Genomic DNA, 16,221 nt, shown 5'->3' with positions numbered 1-16,221 from the left:
TCAAAATCTTGGAAAATATTATTAAACTTTGTAACATCTCTTGAATTTCTGAATTGTCAGTAGAATCAGTAGGCAAACCAGGAAATGTTCAAATAGCTAGAAATAGGTCCAAGACTAACCTCAGTCTTAAAAGTTTTGTAATGTGAGTCTTTTGAAATCAAAAGGAACAATAAGTGTAATATTGAATTATTATGTCATCAGTCACTTGTAAGACTTCTCAGACCTCCCTCAGATGTACAGTCTTCTGGCCAGAAATGGAGTGACTTTTGGGATATCATCTCTGTTTCACACCATTGGATAGAAATATCATGTTACTGCACTCTGGCTGTGTAAGACTTTAAAAAAATCCTCAGGAAGTGAAGATTAAAAAAAAAATCAATGTCAAATGACTCACAGAGGCATTATTTTTAACAGTTCTGCTGCTGTCATGTCACCCTAAGAGGAAGCTCTTCATGTTCGGTCAATATGGTGACACCACACCATTCCGAATTTTATGTGAAAAATACCACAGAACTTTCATTATAATAATCCTTGATTCGTCCCATCAACAACTAACATTTGAAGTTAAAGTAAAGGCAGACTCTGTTCTCCCTTATTTGTATTTTCTCATAAAATATGTATGAAGACAATCACAGCAAATGTCAGAATATCACCCTTTTAAAAATTCATCAGCATTGACTCATACTGTTCAAAATTGAATAATATATTGAATGGCTGAGAAAACCAGCAAAACTTGATAGTCAAAGTCTTGAGACAATACACTTAGTTCTGTTCGAATGGACCATACAATCCTTATATCTTGCCAACTTTTTGAAAGTGAAAAAGTGGAATAATGAGAATTTATATTCTGTAATTAGGTTCTTAAATATTTAAAATTTAATATAGTGTGGATTAATTGACACTTTTATCATCACAGTATAATGGTCTTTGTCCTGAGTAATATTCTTTGCTCTGAAATCTACCTTTATATTAATATAGTCATTTCACTTTTCTTTCATTTGGTGTTAATGTGTTCCATTCATTTACTTTTAACTTGTTCATGTCTTTATATTAAAAGTTTGGTCTTCCTTTTTTAAGCTATCTAACAATCTCCACCTTTCATTGGTGTTTTTATACCATTTATATTTAATGTGAATATTGATATCATTGGGCTTAAATCTATCACCTTGATTTTTTAATTTGACCCATCTATCTTTGTTCATTTTTTCCTTTTCCTTTTCTCTGCCTTGTCATAGCTTAATTGAATATATTTATTATTTAATTTTATCTTTTTCTTTGGCTTATTAGACATAACTTTGTTATTTTAATGGTTGTTTTAGGATATAGTGTGTATCTTTATCTTATTACAGTGTACCTTTAATATTTATAGAGTTAAAATCTTTTAACAATTTAGTCCTGTTTCTCCCTTCTTTGCCTTTATCCTCAAGCTGGCATAAAATTTATACAGATATTATAAACTCTGCAGTATATCATTTTTGTCTTTGTTTAAAAGAGTTTCCTATTTTTAAATGAAATTTAAATAATAAGAAAAAACTCTACCCACATAAGTTACCATTTCTGGTGCTTTTTATTCCTTTGTACAGGTCTGGGTTTCCATCTGGTATCATTGTACCTCCGCTTAAAGGATCTTCTCTAACATTTCTTGTGCTGCATATCTGCTGCTGATGGATTTTTTCAGGTTTTGTAAGTCTAAAAAAACATTTATTCCATCTTTATATTTTTCTCTCAATATTTTTTATCAATAGACTTTACTTTTAGAACCATTTAAGATTTATAGAAAAACAAACCAAGTAATACAGAAAGTTCTCATATATCTCTCTATACACAGTTTCCCCTATTATTTATATCTTACATTAGTGTGGTACATTAGTTGCACTAATAAAACAATATTGGTATGCCATTATTAACTAAAATCCATGGTTTATTCATAGTTCCTTAGTTTTTACCTAATGTCCTTATTCTATTTTAGGATCCCATCCAGATACCGTATACTTACAGTTCTCAGGTTTCCTCCGACTCAGTTTCTTAGACTGTCCTTGTTTTCGATGACCTTGACAATTTCTAAGAAGAATAGTAGGATGCTCCTGCGTGTGAAATTGTCTGATGTTTTCCCTCGTTATTAGACTGGGGTTAGGATCTTAGGGATTCCAATCCCTAAGAAAGGCAATCCCAAAGAATGCTCAAACCGCCACACAATTGCACTCATCTCACACGCTAGTAAAGTAATGCTCAAAATTCTCCAAGCCAGGCTTCAGCAACCGTGAACTTCCAGATGTTCAAGCTGGTTTTAGAAAAGGCAGAGGAACCAGAGATCAAATTGCCAACATCCGATGGATCACCAAAAAAGCAAGAGAGTTCCAGAAAAACATCTATTTCTGCTTTATTGACTGTGCCAAAGCCTTTGACTGTGTAGATCACAATAAACTGTGGAAAATTCTGAAAGAGATGGGAATACCAAACCACCTGACCTGCCTCTTGAGAAACCTGTATGCAGGTCAGGAAGCAACAGTTAGAACTGGACATGGAACAACAGCCTGGTTCCAAATAGGAAAAGGAGTACATCAAGGTTGTATATTGTCACCCTGCTTCTTTAACTTACATGCAGAGTACATCATGAAAAATGCTGGGCTGGAAGAAGCACGAGCTGGAATCAAGATTGCCAGGAGAAATATCAATAACCTCAGATATGCAGATGACACCAGCCTTATGGCAGAAAGTGAAGAGGAACTAAAAAGCCTCTTGATGAAAGTAAAAGAGGAGAGTGGAAAAAGTTGGCTTAAAGCTTAACATTCAGAAAACTAAATCATGACATCTGGTTCCACCACCTCATGGGAAGTAGATGGGGAGACAGTGAAACAGTGTCAGACTTTATTTTTTTGGGCTCCAAAATCACTGCAGTTGGTGACTGCAGCCATGAAATTAAAAGACACTTACTCCTTGGAAGGAAAGATATGACCAACCTAGACAGCATATTAAAAAACAGAGACATTACTTTGCCAACAAAGGTCCATCTGGTTAAGACTATGTTTTTTTCAGTGGTCATGTATGGATGTGAGAGTTGGACTATGAAAAAAGCTGAGTGCTGAAAAATTGATGCTTTTGAACTGTGGTGTTGGAGAAGCCTCTTGAGAGTCCCTTGGACTGCAAGAAGATCCAACCAGTCCATCCTAAAGGAGATCAGTCCTGGGTGTTCATTGGACAGACTGATGCTGAAGCTGAAACTCCAGTATTTTGGCCAACTCATGCGACGAGTTGACTCACTGGAGAAGACCCTGATGCTAGGAGGGATTGGGGGCAGGAGGAGAAGGGGACGACAGAGGATGAGATGGCTGGATGGCATCACCGACTCGATGGGCATGAGTTTGAGTAAACTCCAAAAGTTTGTGATGGAGAGGGAGGCCTGGCGTGCTGCGATTCATGGGGTCGCAGAGAGTTGGACATGACTGAGCAACTGAACTGAACTGAACTGATGGATTTTAGGGGGCTTCCCCGGTGGTTCAGCAGTAAAGAATCCACCTGCAATGCAGAAGACCCAGGAGATGTGGGTTCGATCCCTGGGTTGGGAAGATGCCCTGGTGGAGGGCATGGCAACCCACTCCAGTATTCTTGCCTGGAGAATCCCCGCGGACAGAGGAGCCTGCCAGGCTACAGACCATAGGGTCACAAAGAGTCAGACATGACATAAGCGACTTAGCACGCACACATGGATTTTAGGATTTTAAGGAGAAAGAGCAGAGGTAAATTAATATTTTAGTTACGTGATATCAAGGGCATATACTATTGATATGGTTTATCACTGACAATACTGCCCTTGATCACTGGCTGAAGTAGAGTTTGTCAGGGTTCTCCAATGTAAGATTCCTCTTCCTTCTGTCTTTCCATACTATATTCTTTGAGAATAGATCATAAGGCTCAGGGGTAGGGTTTATGCTCTGTTCCCTTTAAGATGGAGTATCTATGTAATTTACTTGGAATTCTCCTGTATGAGATGTTTGTCTCTCCTTCCTTATTAAGAATACACCTAAGGGGTGGCATTTTACTCTGTCCCCTTTAGGAGTAGCAGTGTGATTTACTTGGAATTCTTCTATATGAGACATTTGTCTCTCCTTCCTTATTTATTTATTTTTCAGTCATTTGTATCAGCATGTGCTCATGAATGTCCATTTTATATTTTGGATTATAATCCAATACTACTTTACTTTGTCGTTTGAAGTGTTCCAGCTTCGGCTGGCAGGAGCTCTTTCCTCTGGCTCCTGTGCCCCTTTGCCATTCATCAGTGTCTTCCTTTATCTGTTTTTGAGCACTTATTTATTTCTGGCACTTCAAGCTGACAAGCCACTCTAAGCTCATCTTGTGTTTTTCCTGCCCAAGTCCTAAAGACAGGCATTTCTTCAAAGAGCCCTGTTTCCTTTTCTTGGGGGATGGATTAGAAACCCAGATCTGGGTGCTATATGCTGATGCTAAAGGGGTGTCATTCTGTTTAGATCCTCTCAGCTGACAAAGCAATATGAGTGTGTGTACTGACGTGTATCTACATGTGCTATCTACACATGTCTGTATACATTTCTAAATGTAATCACCAGTACCTATTGCAAATTAAATTGAGTACTTACTGATGTCTTTATTACCAAGTGGACCATGCTAGCCCACTCTTTTTGCTGATCTGTATATTTTCCCTCAAACAGTGAAAAGCCTAGATCCCACCATCTGCCATCTGTTTACTTAAGTTTTAGTTCCAGTATATGCATAAAGCAGAGTCAAAATTATTAATACATACACCCATGACAGGGGAGAAAAAGCTGTATCAACTAGAGTCAGGACTTCTATGCAATTCTTTTGGCCTTTAGTCTTAAAAAAACAAAAACAACTCCATTTCCACAGTTATTTAGGTCAGCACTTTTTCCTTCACCCCTTTCTTTGAGGTTGTTTCATACATTTGTAATACACTTGGGTTCTCTTGTAATAAACTGCATTTTTCCCTGGGATTCCCTGAACCAGGGGAATAAATGATTTCTTTAATGTGTATACATTAAGTTTTGCTCTTTGTATTTTAAGATTCTGTAGGTTTAACAAACACATGTCAATGTACCCACTCTAACAGCATCATAAAGAACAGTTTCATCTATGTTTCACTTCTTCCATGTTTTACCTTTTCAATTTTCTCTTCTCCAAACTCCTAACCAGTGATTTTTTAAATTGTCTCTATAGTTCTGCTTTTTCCAGAATGTCATCTAATTTGAATCAGTACATAACAGTATATAGCCATCTCAAACTTATTTCCCTTACTTAGCAATATTATTTAAGGTTCTTCCGTGACGTTTTAATGGCTTAATAGGTCATTTCTGAATCATATGGTTGAATAATATCCCATTGTGTGAATGTACCAGTTTATCTGTTTATCTACTGAAGACCATCTTGGTTGCTTCAAGGTTTTGGCAATGATTATACAATTGCCATAACCTTCATGTGTGGACATGCTTTAAGCTCAATTAGGTAAATACCTAGGTGTGAACCTTGAACTTCCAGATGTTCAATCTGGTTTTAGAAAAGGCAGAAGAACCAGAGATCAAATTGCCAACATCTGCTGGATCATCAAAAAAGCAAGAGAGTTCCAGAAAAACATCTATTTCTGCTTTATTGACTATGTCAAAGCCTTCGACTGTGTGTATCACAATAAACTGTGGAAAATTCTGAAAGAGATGGGAATACCAAACCACCTGACCTGCCTCTTGAGAAACCTGTATGCAGATCAGGAAGCAATAGTTAGAACTGGACATGGAACAACAGACTGGTTCCAAATAGGAAAAGGAGTACGTCAAGGCTGTATATTGTCACCCTGCTTCTTTAACTTATATGCAGAGTACATCATGAGGAACGCTGGGCTGGAAGAAGCACAAGCTGGAATCAAGATTGCCAGGAGAAATATCAATAACCTCAGATATGCAGATGACACCACCCTTATGGCAGAAAGTGAAGAGGAACTAAAGAGCCTCTCGGTGAAAGTGAAAGAGGAGAGTGGAAAAAGTTGGCTTAAAGCTTAACATTCAGAAAACTAAGATCATAGCATCCGGTCCCATCACTTCATGGGAAATAGATGGGGAAACAGTGCAAACAGTGTCAGACTTTATTTTTTTGGGCTCCAAAATCACAGCAGATGGTGATTGCAGCCATGAAATTAAGACACTTACTCCTTGGAAGGAAAGTTATGACCAACCTAGAGAGCATATTAAAAAGCAGAGACATTACTTTGCCAGCAAAGGTCCATCTAGTCAAGGCTATGGTTTTTCCAGTGGTCATGTATGGATGTGAGAGTTGGACTATAAAGAAAGCTGAGCACCGGAGAATTGATGCTTTTGAACTGTGGTGTTGGAGAAGACTCTTGAGAGTCCCTTGGACTGCAAGAAGATCCAACCAGTCCATCCTAAAGGAGATCAGTCCTGGGTGTTCATTGGAAGGACTGATGTTGATGCCGAAACTCCAATACTTTGGCCACCTGATACGAAGAGCTGACTCATTTGAAAAGACCCTGATGGGAAAGATTGAAGGCAGGAGGAGAAGGGGATGACAGGGATGAGATGGTTGGATGGCATCACCGACTTAATGGACATGAGTTTGAGTAAACTCCGGGAGTTGGTGATGGACAGGGAGGCCTGGCGTGCTGCAGCCCATGGGGTCGCAAAGAGTTGGACACAACTGAGCAACTGAACTGAACTGAACTGTAACTCCTGGATAATATGTTAAGACAAAACTGTGTTTAGTTTTGTAAGAAACTGTCAAACTCTCTTCCAGAGTGGGCTGCATTTTGCATTCCCACCAGCAATGAATGAGAGTTCCTGTTGATGCATCACCACCTTTGAGATTGTCGGCTTCTGGATTTTAACATTCTAAAAGGTGTGCGGTGGTATGTGACTGCTCTTTTAATTTGCAGTTGTGACAAATGAAGTTGAGCATCTTTTCATATGCTCACTTGCCAAATGTGTGTCACACACATCACAACAGTCCGCAGCAGTTAGCCAGGTCCGTCTTAGTATGAGGAAGTCCATGTTGTTGAGCCCATGTAAGGTTTCATCCATGCCACCATGCCACTTATCTGATGCCACTTATCTCAGAGGCCTACTGAGCAGGCACTGGGGGAAAGAGGCTGACTGACATGCAAAACGTGTCCTTTTCTTCATCTGACTAAGAGCCTCCTCTGGAGTGAAGGCCCTTTGATGACCTTTTACTTGGTTCACAAATGTCTTCACTGTTTGTGACTGTTCACCATCTTTAGTCCAGCCACATGTTTCTTCCTCAGGTTTCTTTGTCATTAAACTCTCACCCTTGTTCCTTCTAAGTTACTGACAATCCAGCCAAACCGTTAGCCACCACCTATGAATATATCTGTTTTTCTGGCTGTCTCTTACTGGCAAAATATACAGCTAAATATACTGCTTATAGTTCTGACCACTACGACTGATTTTCCTTCACTACTGCCCTACAAGGTTATTTCTGAGAATAATACTGTATCTCTCCTCTTTGGGGTCATATTAATATAATCGGTGGACCCCATTTGTAAATCAGAATTTTTTTCTTTATTTTTCAGATAGTTGGTTATTAGAAACATCCCAGGTGACCAAAGCCATGGACTGATAGATAGGGGATGATGCAATAGTGGCTAAGTGTTCCACATCTGGGCCTCCTGTTCCGCTACCTTGGATCTCCCCAAGCTTGGTCTCTTATATTCCATTTCCGACTGACGATGTATTATTTCTGAGCACAGTAAACCTTGTGGCTAGGTGGGTCAGAAACAGCTAGTTTCATGATGGCAAGCTCAGGCCACATGGTAATCTGATGACACATGATCAGGGATTCAAGCTCTTTACCAGTGCTTATTAGAAAGTCAAAAGTTGTTTCACAAAATTAAAAAAAAAATTTCAGAAAGGTATTTGCTCCCAAATCCTAGGCTTCACTGTGATTCTCTATTGGTGCTTGCCAGAGATCCATATGCCATCTCTCATTTGCCTCACACCACGAGTATTAGTGGATCTCAGGTCATGGAGCAGATTGCCTTCTCTTAGACTCCAGGTGGATCAAAGCAGCAGATTCAGATGCGGCATATATTGCCTCCAAAATCCAAAAAGTCCATCAAACATCACACCTCTTTTTAGTGGCAGGGATATAAGGGGCAGAAACTGGTCTTTCATCTTGGAGTAGGTATTTCAACACTCCCAGGACCACTGAGCTCTCAGAAATGTCACTGAAGTGGGGGGCTCCTGAATCGTCTTGGGGTTATCGCCTACTCTCTTCCTAAGTTCTCAGAGGTCTTCCTAAGTCATCTGAAGTGCTTGCTATTTTCTGCACATCAGTTCCAAGTAGCACATGTCATCAGTGTAATGGAACAATGTGTTCCATTACACTGACATTGTGGAATGTCAAGGTAATCAAGGTCTTTCTAAACTGTATTACAGCAAGAAGCAGGAGGACCGACACAGCCCAAGGGCAAGGCTGTGAAACTGACCCATGACACACCAGATAAAAGCAAGCTGCTCCACGTGGTCTTTACAAATTCCTATGGAGAAAAAGGAATTTGTGAAGCTGGAAATCAAGTGCCAGAGACCATACTGATTTGATCTAGTAGAGATAATACCCCTGGGACAGGAACTGAAATTGGAAGTCATTCCCTGATTAAGTTTATGATAGTACATAGTCTTTCTCCAAGATCCATCCTACTTTTGAACAAGTTCAACAGGTAAATTAAATGGGGCAATGATAGTTCATGACCCCTGCTTCCTTGAAGTCTTTGATGGTGTTAATATCAGCAGTTTCCCTGAGGATGCCATGTTTTGGTTCACTACTTTGGTAGGAAGTAGAAGAAATTCCAGGGTCTGAAATCCAATGTGGGGATTCCATCCATTGCTAAGCATGTCTGTCCCCATTATACATCAAGTACTGGAGAAATGAACACAAGGTGAGTCCTTGGGCCTACATGGTCACTGTTAGATGTAAGATGTCATCTGTTACCTACAATCGTAGCCTCCATGCTGGTTGATGGGTCACAATGGCATCTGGGACTCAGTCAGTTCAGAGCAATGGGTGGTAATCCCCCTAATATCTGGATACTTTTCTCCAAGTCCTTTGGAGAAGCCTTAGAGAAAGATTTATATCATGTACCTCTTCAACAAGACAAGACCCAAATTACCCTCCAACCAAGGAATTCAGGGTCTATCAATTGACTTCAGTCTGTCATTGAAGCTGTTGATTCTCCACTATGGTGAGGCTAGTCATCTTTTTAACAACCATAGCTAGAGTTTTCTGTCATACAGACCAACTAATACTCCAGTAGACATCCCCTCTAGAGCACGAGACACCCCAAAGATCTGTGGGATCCTGTGCAGGAATCCCCTTTGACCATAGCCTGCATAGGGAGCAACTATAACATTTTCAAGGGTGCAGTACTTCGCTCTCTGATTTGTTTCTCAGTGCTTCAGTGAAGTGAGTATGTATTCTGAGTAGGATTGCCAGATTTAGAAGAAAAAAAAAGAGAGAGAGAGATATCTAGTTGAATTTGAATTTCAGATAAATAACAAAAAATGTAGCATGAATATGTCCCTGTTCTGTCCCGGAGTTCTCCCCGGGCCAGAGCTAGTTCACAGCTGGCAGACAGACTCTTTGGCAGGGTAGGGAACTGAAGGCAGGAAATCACGCCACCAGGACTAGCTCACTAAGACTGCTGCACAGGGAGCCACACACCAGGCCAGACAAGCTTGAAGGTAAGCATCATTGTCACAGGAGCAAGCCAAGAAATCAGGAAAAGATGCTCCTTCTTCCTGCACTGACCCTCCAGCACCCTCTCCTGGCAAGGGGGAAATACTTACCGGAACCAGCTCCCACATCACCAGCAGGGCAATAAAGGATAGACTGAACCCCCTTCTGGGCCACTGGTGAATAGGGACTGATGAATGGAAAGAGTTGAGTTAGACCAGTAAGCCCGTTGCAATGCAGGAGACCTGGGTTCGACCCCTCCATCAGGAAGATCCCCTGGAGAAGGGCATGGCAACCCACTCCAGTATTCTTGCCTGGAGAATCCCATGGACAGAGGAGCCTGGCGGGCAACAGTCTATGGGGTCACAAAGAGTCGGACATGACTGAGTGACTGACACTTTCACTTAAAACTGCCTCTAATAACTGACAGAGATACAAATGATAAAACTCTGCACTATTAGCATGTGAATAACACACAAGTCAGTGGAACGGACCCCAAACACCAAACAGATTTCTGGCATTTGGCATATGAAAAATTAAGCATTTAAGTAAGCAGGGAATAATGAATTATTCAAAACTGGTGTTCAAAATTATTAAAATTACACGTACACACACTTTCCCTCAGCACTTTGCACTTCTACAAATTTTACGGTTGATGTACTCATGGCACTATTTTTTATGATAGTGAAAGATCGAAATGACCTTCAATGTCTTCTATGGCTTGAATGCCATAAAATTCATACATTGAATCCTACCCTTGAGGATGATGGTATTAGGAGGTGGGGGCTTTGGAGTTGCTGAGGTCATGAGGATGGAGCCCTCATGAAATGGATTATTTTCTTATAAAATAGAGAGATCCTTCACCCCTCACCCCTCTCCCCTTCCGTCATGTGAGGATACAGTAAGAAAGTGCAGGCTATGTACCCAAAAGAGAGCCCTCATTTGACCATGCTGGCATCCTGACCTTGGACTTGCAGCGTCTAGAATTTGACAAATAAATTTCTGCTGTCTATCACCTGCCCATTCTGTGATATTTTGTTAAAACAGCCCAAATGGGCTAAGACAATATCCATTAAGATGGGGTTGGTTAAATTCTTATATGTCCATTCAGTGGAATATGATGTGGCTCATTAAAAAAAATAAAAAAAGGAAGCAGCTCATTTGGAATGTGGAATGATGTCCAGAAATATTTTTAAGTGAAAAAAAAATCATAGTGCAGAAAGTTTGCATAATATTATACTACTTCATAAATATTTATATGTATCTACAAGCATGAGATCCCTGGAAACAGGAAACTAGTAATCGCAGTTTTCTCCAAGGAAGTAAAATGTTGAACTGTCAGGAATGGAACAAGGCATGCTTGAACTGTGTCCACATTTAGATGCTTTTTGAATTTTGTACCATATGGCATATATTACTTATGCAAAAATATAAGTCACTTTTGTAAATTATTTTTTAATGCTTGCAATATACCAGTGATGCTTGCTGCTGCAGTTGCTGGACTCTATTGTTAATTGGATTTTAAGGAGCACAGTTTGGCAAGGACCATCCTCACCATCCCAGGTCTGCCCACCCTGTTCATGGCAGAGGATGCGGGCGAGGCCTCTTGATCTTGCACAGACCTGTGTCCTGATCTGTTCTGCAGACACAATGACGCACGCTTCTTGCCTTTCTCTGAACATGTTGGCAATACTCTTTGCTGTAGGCAGGCTGTTGAGAGCATTCATCTTAGAAGGTGCTGCTTGAATATCTGAGCTACATAGTGATACAGGCTCAGTAGGAAAGGACTTTTCCAGTCCATGGTAAATAACGTTGGTTCCGTCAAGAGGCCCTGGTCCACAATACATTTCATGAAGAACACTGTCTTCTATGCAATGGCTTCATTAGGCTGTTGCCGCCACTTCTGAACAATGATTGATATGCAGGAGAAAGAGATGCTTTTATTTATCCCACAGGGTCCCCAAATGCTGAATTTTGTAGAAAATAGGTTCAAAGAAGGATCCTTTTATAGCCGGCCAGCTCTAAGGACCATAGAACTCTTTTGTTCAGTATCATTTTCTTTGTTGTTCAGTCTTTATTTTCTTTGTTTGCTTCAGAGATATAATCGAAGCCTTCATGATATATCAATTCCAGGGAAAAGGTTAACTGACAACAAGATCTTCGCATCCGTTGACTCTCTCACTTGGGTGTACTTTGATTCCAGAGACTATTGTCTGAAGCTGGCTTTGCTTTCCAGAGTCTTTCCTTTTTAAAACAGACACTCATCCTGGTAGCCAGCAGATACTTTTGGATTCAAGAGAATTCATATACTTTTAAAGAACAAGCTAAATTTCAACCAGGCAACACGGTCACCGAAGTCCTTCAGGCTCGTCTCAGCTCTGAATCAGTGAGACGTTCAACTGGAGAACACATTCGCTAAGACTCCAACTTCAATATCACCTCCTTTCCGAAGTATCTGCCCACTGACTTCCAGGCAGAGTTACTGTCTCCTTCTTCCTTTGAAAATGTTCCCAGACCTCAACTAAAACATGTGTCATATGGTATGATAAGCTTTTATTTATACTCTTGCTTCCTTCCCTGGCCTGCCCTCTAGCTGTTGTGAGTACTAGACCCCAAACTATTTAAAATGATGCTTGGTCCATCGTAATTGTTGTCGTTTAGTCGCTCAGTCATTCTGGACTCTTTTGCAACCCCTTGGACTGTAGCCCACCAGGCTTCTCTGTCCATGTGATTTCCCAGGTAAGAATGCTGGAGTGGGTTGCTATTCCCTTCTCCAAGGGATCTTCCCAACCCAGGGATCAAACCTATGTCTCCTGCATTGACAGGCAGATTCTCTACCACTGAGCTACCAGGGAAGCCCCCATTATAATTACTCTGAAGTTAATAAATAAATGAGGGAATAAATAAGTGAAGTGAAATTGAGCACACTCAGAAGGCAGCTTTTAAATGGGCGGAGCCTTGGGTGAGTCAGGGAGCATGGAAAATAGATTGCCTAATTTTTCCGGAGCCTGTCAGCCAGTTTAGAGAAAGTGCAGAATGAGTACATGAGAGCACTCGCTTCAGCAGTACATATACTAAAAATGAGTACATGAGCGGTCTGCAGTCTGCCCACGAGACAGGGCAGAAGGGAATACCTTCCCTCCTACAGGATAATTGGTGCTCAAATCAAACCTAGAAATCCTATATTCACTCTCCCTTTTAGTGGGAAGGCTCTCTACCTGGCTAGAATTTCAACAGACATATTTCCAACTGGCTCCATTATCATGACCCAAATATAAATATCATGGCTGGAGCCCATGAGGTGGGAGCACAATTTATCCTAACTGAAAATAGAGGCGGAAAAGCATCAGCCCTAGTATCCTTGATACTAGAGTGGGGTTGCCATAGCAACCAGCTGAGTCACTAATGAAAACAGAACAGTTGCACTATGACTAGGCTGACATTCTGTGACATTCTCTTATTTTACTGTAGCTCTAATGATGTCTTCAGTAGGAAAGACGGAGACAAAAGGGTCTGACCTCTCTATTAAACCTGCAACTAGCTTGACACGCTCTGCCTTTAGCTTAATGAATGTGAATTTCTGTGTGCAAATTCTGCCTCGGAGAAAAGCACTTTAGGAATTTGTCTGATTCATACATCAGACTTGTTGATTCCATTGTTCCCTTAATGCAATCCCTTCTCTTCCAAATTAAGATCGCAATGAAGCAGATGAGTCCCAAAAGCCAAACAGGAAGGGAAAAAATGAGTGAGAAGTTGTGACAGGGTGATGCAAATCCATCACTGATGACATGAAATTGGAGAAAACAACCAGAAGCAATATCTGCCCCTTCTTCAAACAGGATGAACCACAGGCAGTTAAGCAAGAAAGCTAGAAACCTCTGCAAAGACAGAGGGAACCTGTTGGAAATATGAGCTGAGAGCATCACAGTCCAGATGTTCATGTGCTGGTCACTCTTCTCAGAGCACTGAGCCAGGCACAAAGGGGGTATAACAAAGAAAGAATAGCTCAAGTCATCTAAAGTCTAGAGCTGACAGAGGGAAGGAAAGTTGTTAGCAACCTAAAAACTACATACAAACCATACATGACCTCTGCCCCTGCCAGGACAGGCGTGGAGACCAATGCATTTACAATTGGAAGGTTTAGAAAATTGAAGTTGATAAAAAAATTTTTTTAAAGCTGCCACAACTTTAATTGAATATACAAACAGAGTTTAAAAGTAGACACTGTCATTGAGTTTGTGAAATAGTAAGAATGCTTTGTTTATGTTTTTCCCCCCCACATGGACTTGTTTGCAAACATGTGAATTTGTTTTAAACCCAACACTGGGTTGCTTTCATCTGCACAAGAAGGGCCACAAGAATGGGTGTCAGCATTTGCTGCAGATTACGTGGGCGTTTCTGAAGCTGAGTGTAGGCAGATACATCTCTCTCTCAGCAGGAAAGAAGGGAACTCATTCATTCCTAACGCAGGCTTCTAGCCTCCGTCTTTCGTCAGCATAACACCGCTAGACTCATTTTCTAGTCTATGACTCGAATCACATTATTCCTCTCCTCAAGATCTTCATTTACCACTTTTATCATGTCACTCTCCTAGTTAAGGCTAGATGATGGCTCCCCACTGAAAACCAAATCACAGCTAGTTCTCCCCAATTTGTAACGCCCTCCACAGTTTGGCTGCAGCACATCTGTCCATCCTGAGCCTCTGTTTCTCTCAATGCTAACCCTTCCTTCCTTCCAGACCATATCCTCTCCTCCCTAACCACAAAACGGCATTACCAGTTCTCTCACCTCCACACCTTCCCTCTGCCTACCCAATCCTCACTCATCCTTTGGGAAACTGAAACTCCCCTTCCTCCACGGGGTGTCCTCTGGCCGTTGATTTTGGAAATGGGACTGGGGGGCGTCCGCTCTCGACTGTTCACTGTTTTCCTTACATGCTCTTGGTGTGTCTCTTGACTAAAGTGTCCCCTGAGCACAGGCTCTGGCTCATATCGTCTTTTCGTGTATATGCTCCCCTAGCATATTAATTCAACAAATACTGGTTGACCGTGGTGGGAGAGATGGGTGAGCAAGGTCAGAGGGGGGAACTGAAGACCTGTCGGGATCTCCGAGTTTGATGTTCAATTTTGCAGTATCTGGAAGGTGGGGAGGGCCTGATATACATGGGCAAGATAATTTGGAATCAGATGATACAGATGTTTCAGAGTCACCTAAGGATCTGGACTTTTCATTAAACCCTGCTTTAGCAGAGCTTCTGAGTCCCATGGAAGGGGAGGGGATAGAAGAGGAGACAGGTGACATGCCTTTTCCTGATTTAACCTGGGCAGGTTTACTTTTATTGACTCTACAGATTTAGACTTCTTGGACTTCGGGGCAAAATTTCTTTTGAAGAAACAGCACTTTTTGACTGCACCTGATTTGGGACCTCTGTTTCTGGGTAGGAAAATATATAATGTTTTTATTATATATTTATTTTATATTAATTTTAATATTAAATTAAAATTTAATGTTTGTGAGTGGGTAGGGACGGGCAGGTGTCTAGCTCTGAGTCAAGGATGAATCCACACCAGAATGCTGGTGGATGGCTTAGCCCTCCAGAGACTCACACCACAGTACACCTCGGACAGATGCTGTTTCACTTTTCGCTTGTCATTAAGAGGCTGAAAGTAGAGGTGGTTGGTTTATCCCTCTGATACCGAGCAGGGTGGGGAGTGTTCCGGCATTACGGTTTGCCTTCAGGTACCGAGAAGTGAGGTGCTTCCTCCTTCATTTTCCTTTCTGTGCATATTTCTTTCGTTTTCATGGGGATGTTTCCTTCCTGTGTGTGCTGCACAAGGGAATATTTCAAAGGGCTGGTAAAAGGCAACTAAAATGACTGGATGTCTGCCAACACGTATCATAACTCAGTCTGTACTTACGTAGACTACTGTGAACAATATTCTGCGTAGCAATGTTCTAGATGAGCATAAAAGCCAAACAGAAGGGACATTGAAAATTGTATGGAAAGGGAATAATAATACACGTGTGAGAAACCAGCACAGAAGCAGCCTTTGTTGTTCTGTCAGAGCCCAGAATAGAAGAGGCCCTGGCACGGCGCAGCGGCGACACCCCGTACAGAAAGACCAGCTCTCCTCTGGACCCGCCACCCCCGGGACACAAGCCTAAGGTGCCTCCTCCTCAGCTGTTGCTGTTACACGTTTTAGGGTAATGAGTGGAGGAAACTCCCTGAGGGTTTCTTGATGCCAAACCAAGAGAAATAAAACTGCATTTTACGGAATGCCTATTTGCTGAAATAGGCATTTAAAAAACACTCCCAAAGTTCTAGCCCTTGAAAGAACAGATGCAGTGAGAGACCTCCTCACTCAGAGTTCTGTCTCTGTCACAAAAATGTGGCCTGTATGGCAGTCACGTCAGAGTGGGAAAGTATGCATGCTTGGGGGTCAGATGGAGCTGAGTTCAAATTCTGGTTCAGCCACTTGA

The 16,221-nt window shown here is 41.3% G+C and overlaps 1 long non-coding RNA gene across 3 annotated transcripts in view; it reads left to right on the top strand.

The window, feature by feature from the left end:
- Positions 1-16,221, top strand: part of LOC122439514 — a 517,062-nt gene that overhangs the window by 481,973 nt on the left and 18,868 nt on the right. The window contains exons 5-6 of one of the 3 annotated variants that reach the window (XR_006268888.1): positions 1,584-1,683; positions 1,970-2,154. The exons of the other annotated variants lie outside the window; for them this stretch is intronic. This is a non-coding gene — a long non-coding RNA (uncharacterized LOC122439514). Of the gene's footprint in view, positions 1-1,583; positions 1,684-1,969; positions 2,155-16,221 lie in introns of those variants that run through there. 3 annotated transcript variants of the gene reach the window in all.

The sequence above is a fragment of the Cervus canadensis genome, chromosome 4 (genome assembly GCF_019320065.1).
Source record: "Cervus canadensis isolate Bull #8, Minnesota chromosome 4, ASM1932006v1, whole genome shotgun sequence".
In the NCBI taxonomy this organism is placed as follows: Eukaryota; Metazoa; Chordata; class Mammalia; order Artiodactyla; family Cervidae; genus Cervus; species Cervus canadensis.
This window is presented reverse-complemented; position numbering and strand designations above follow the sequence as displayed.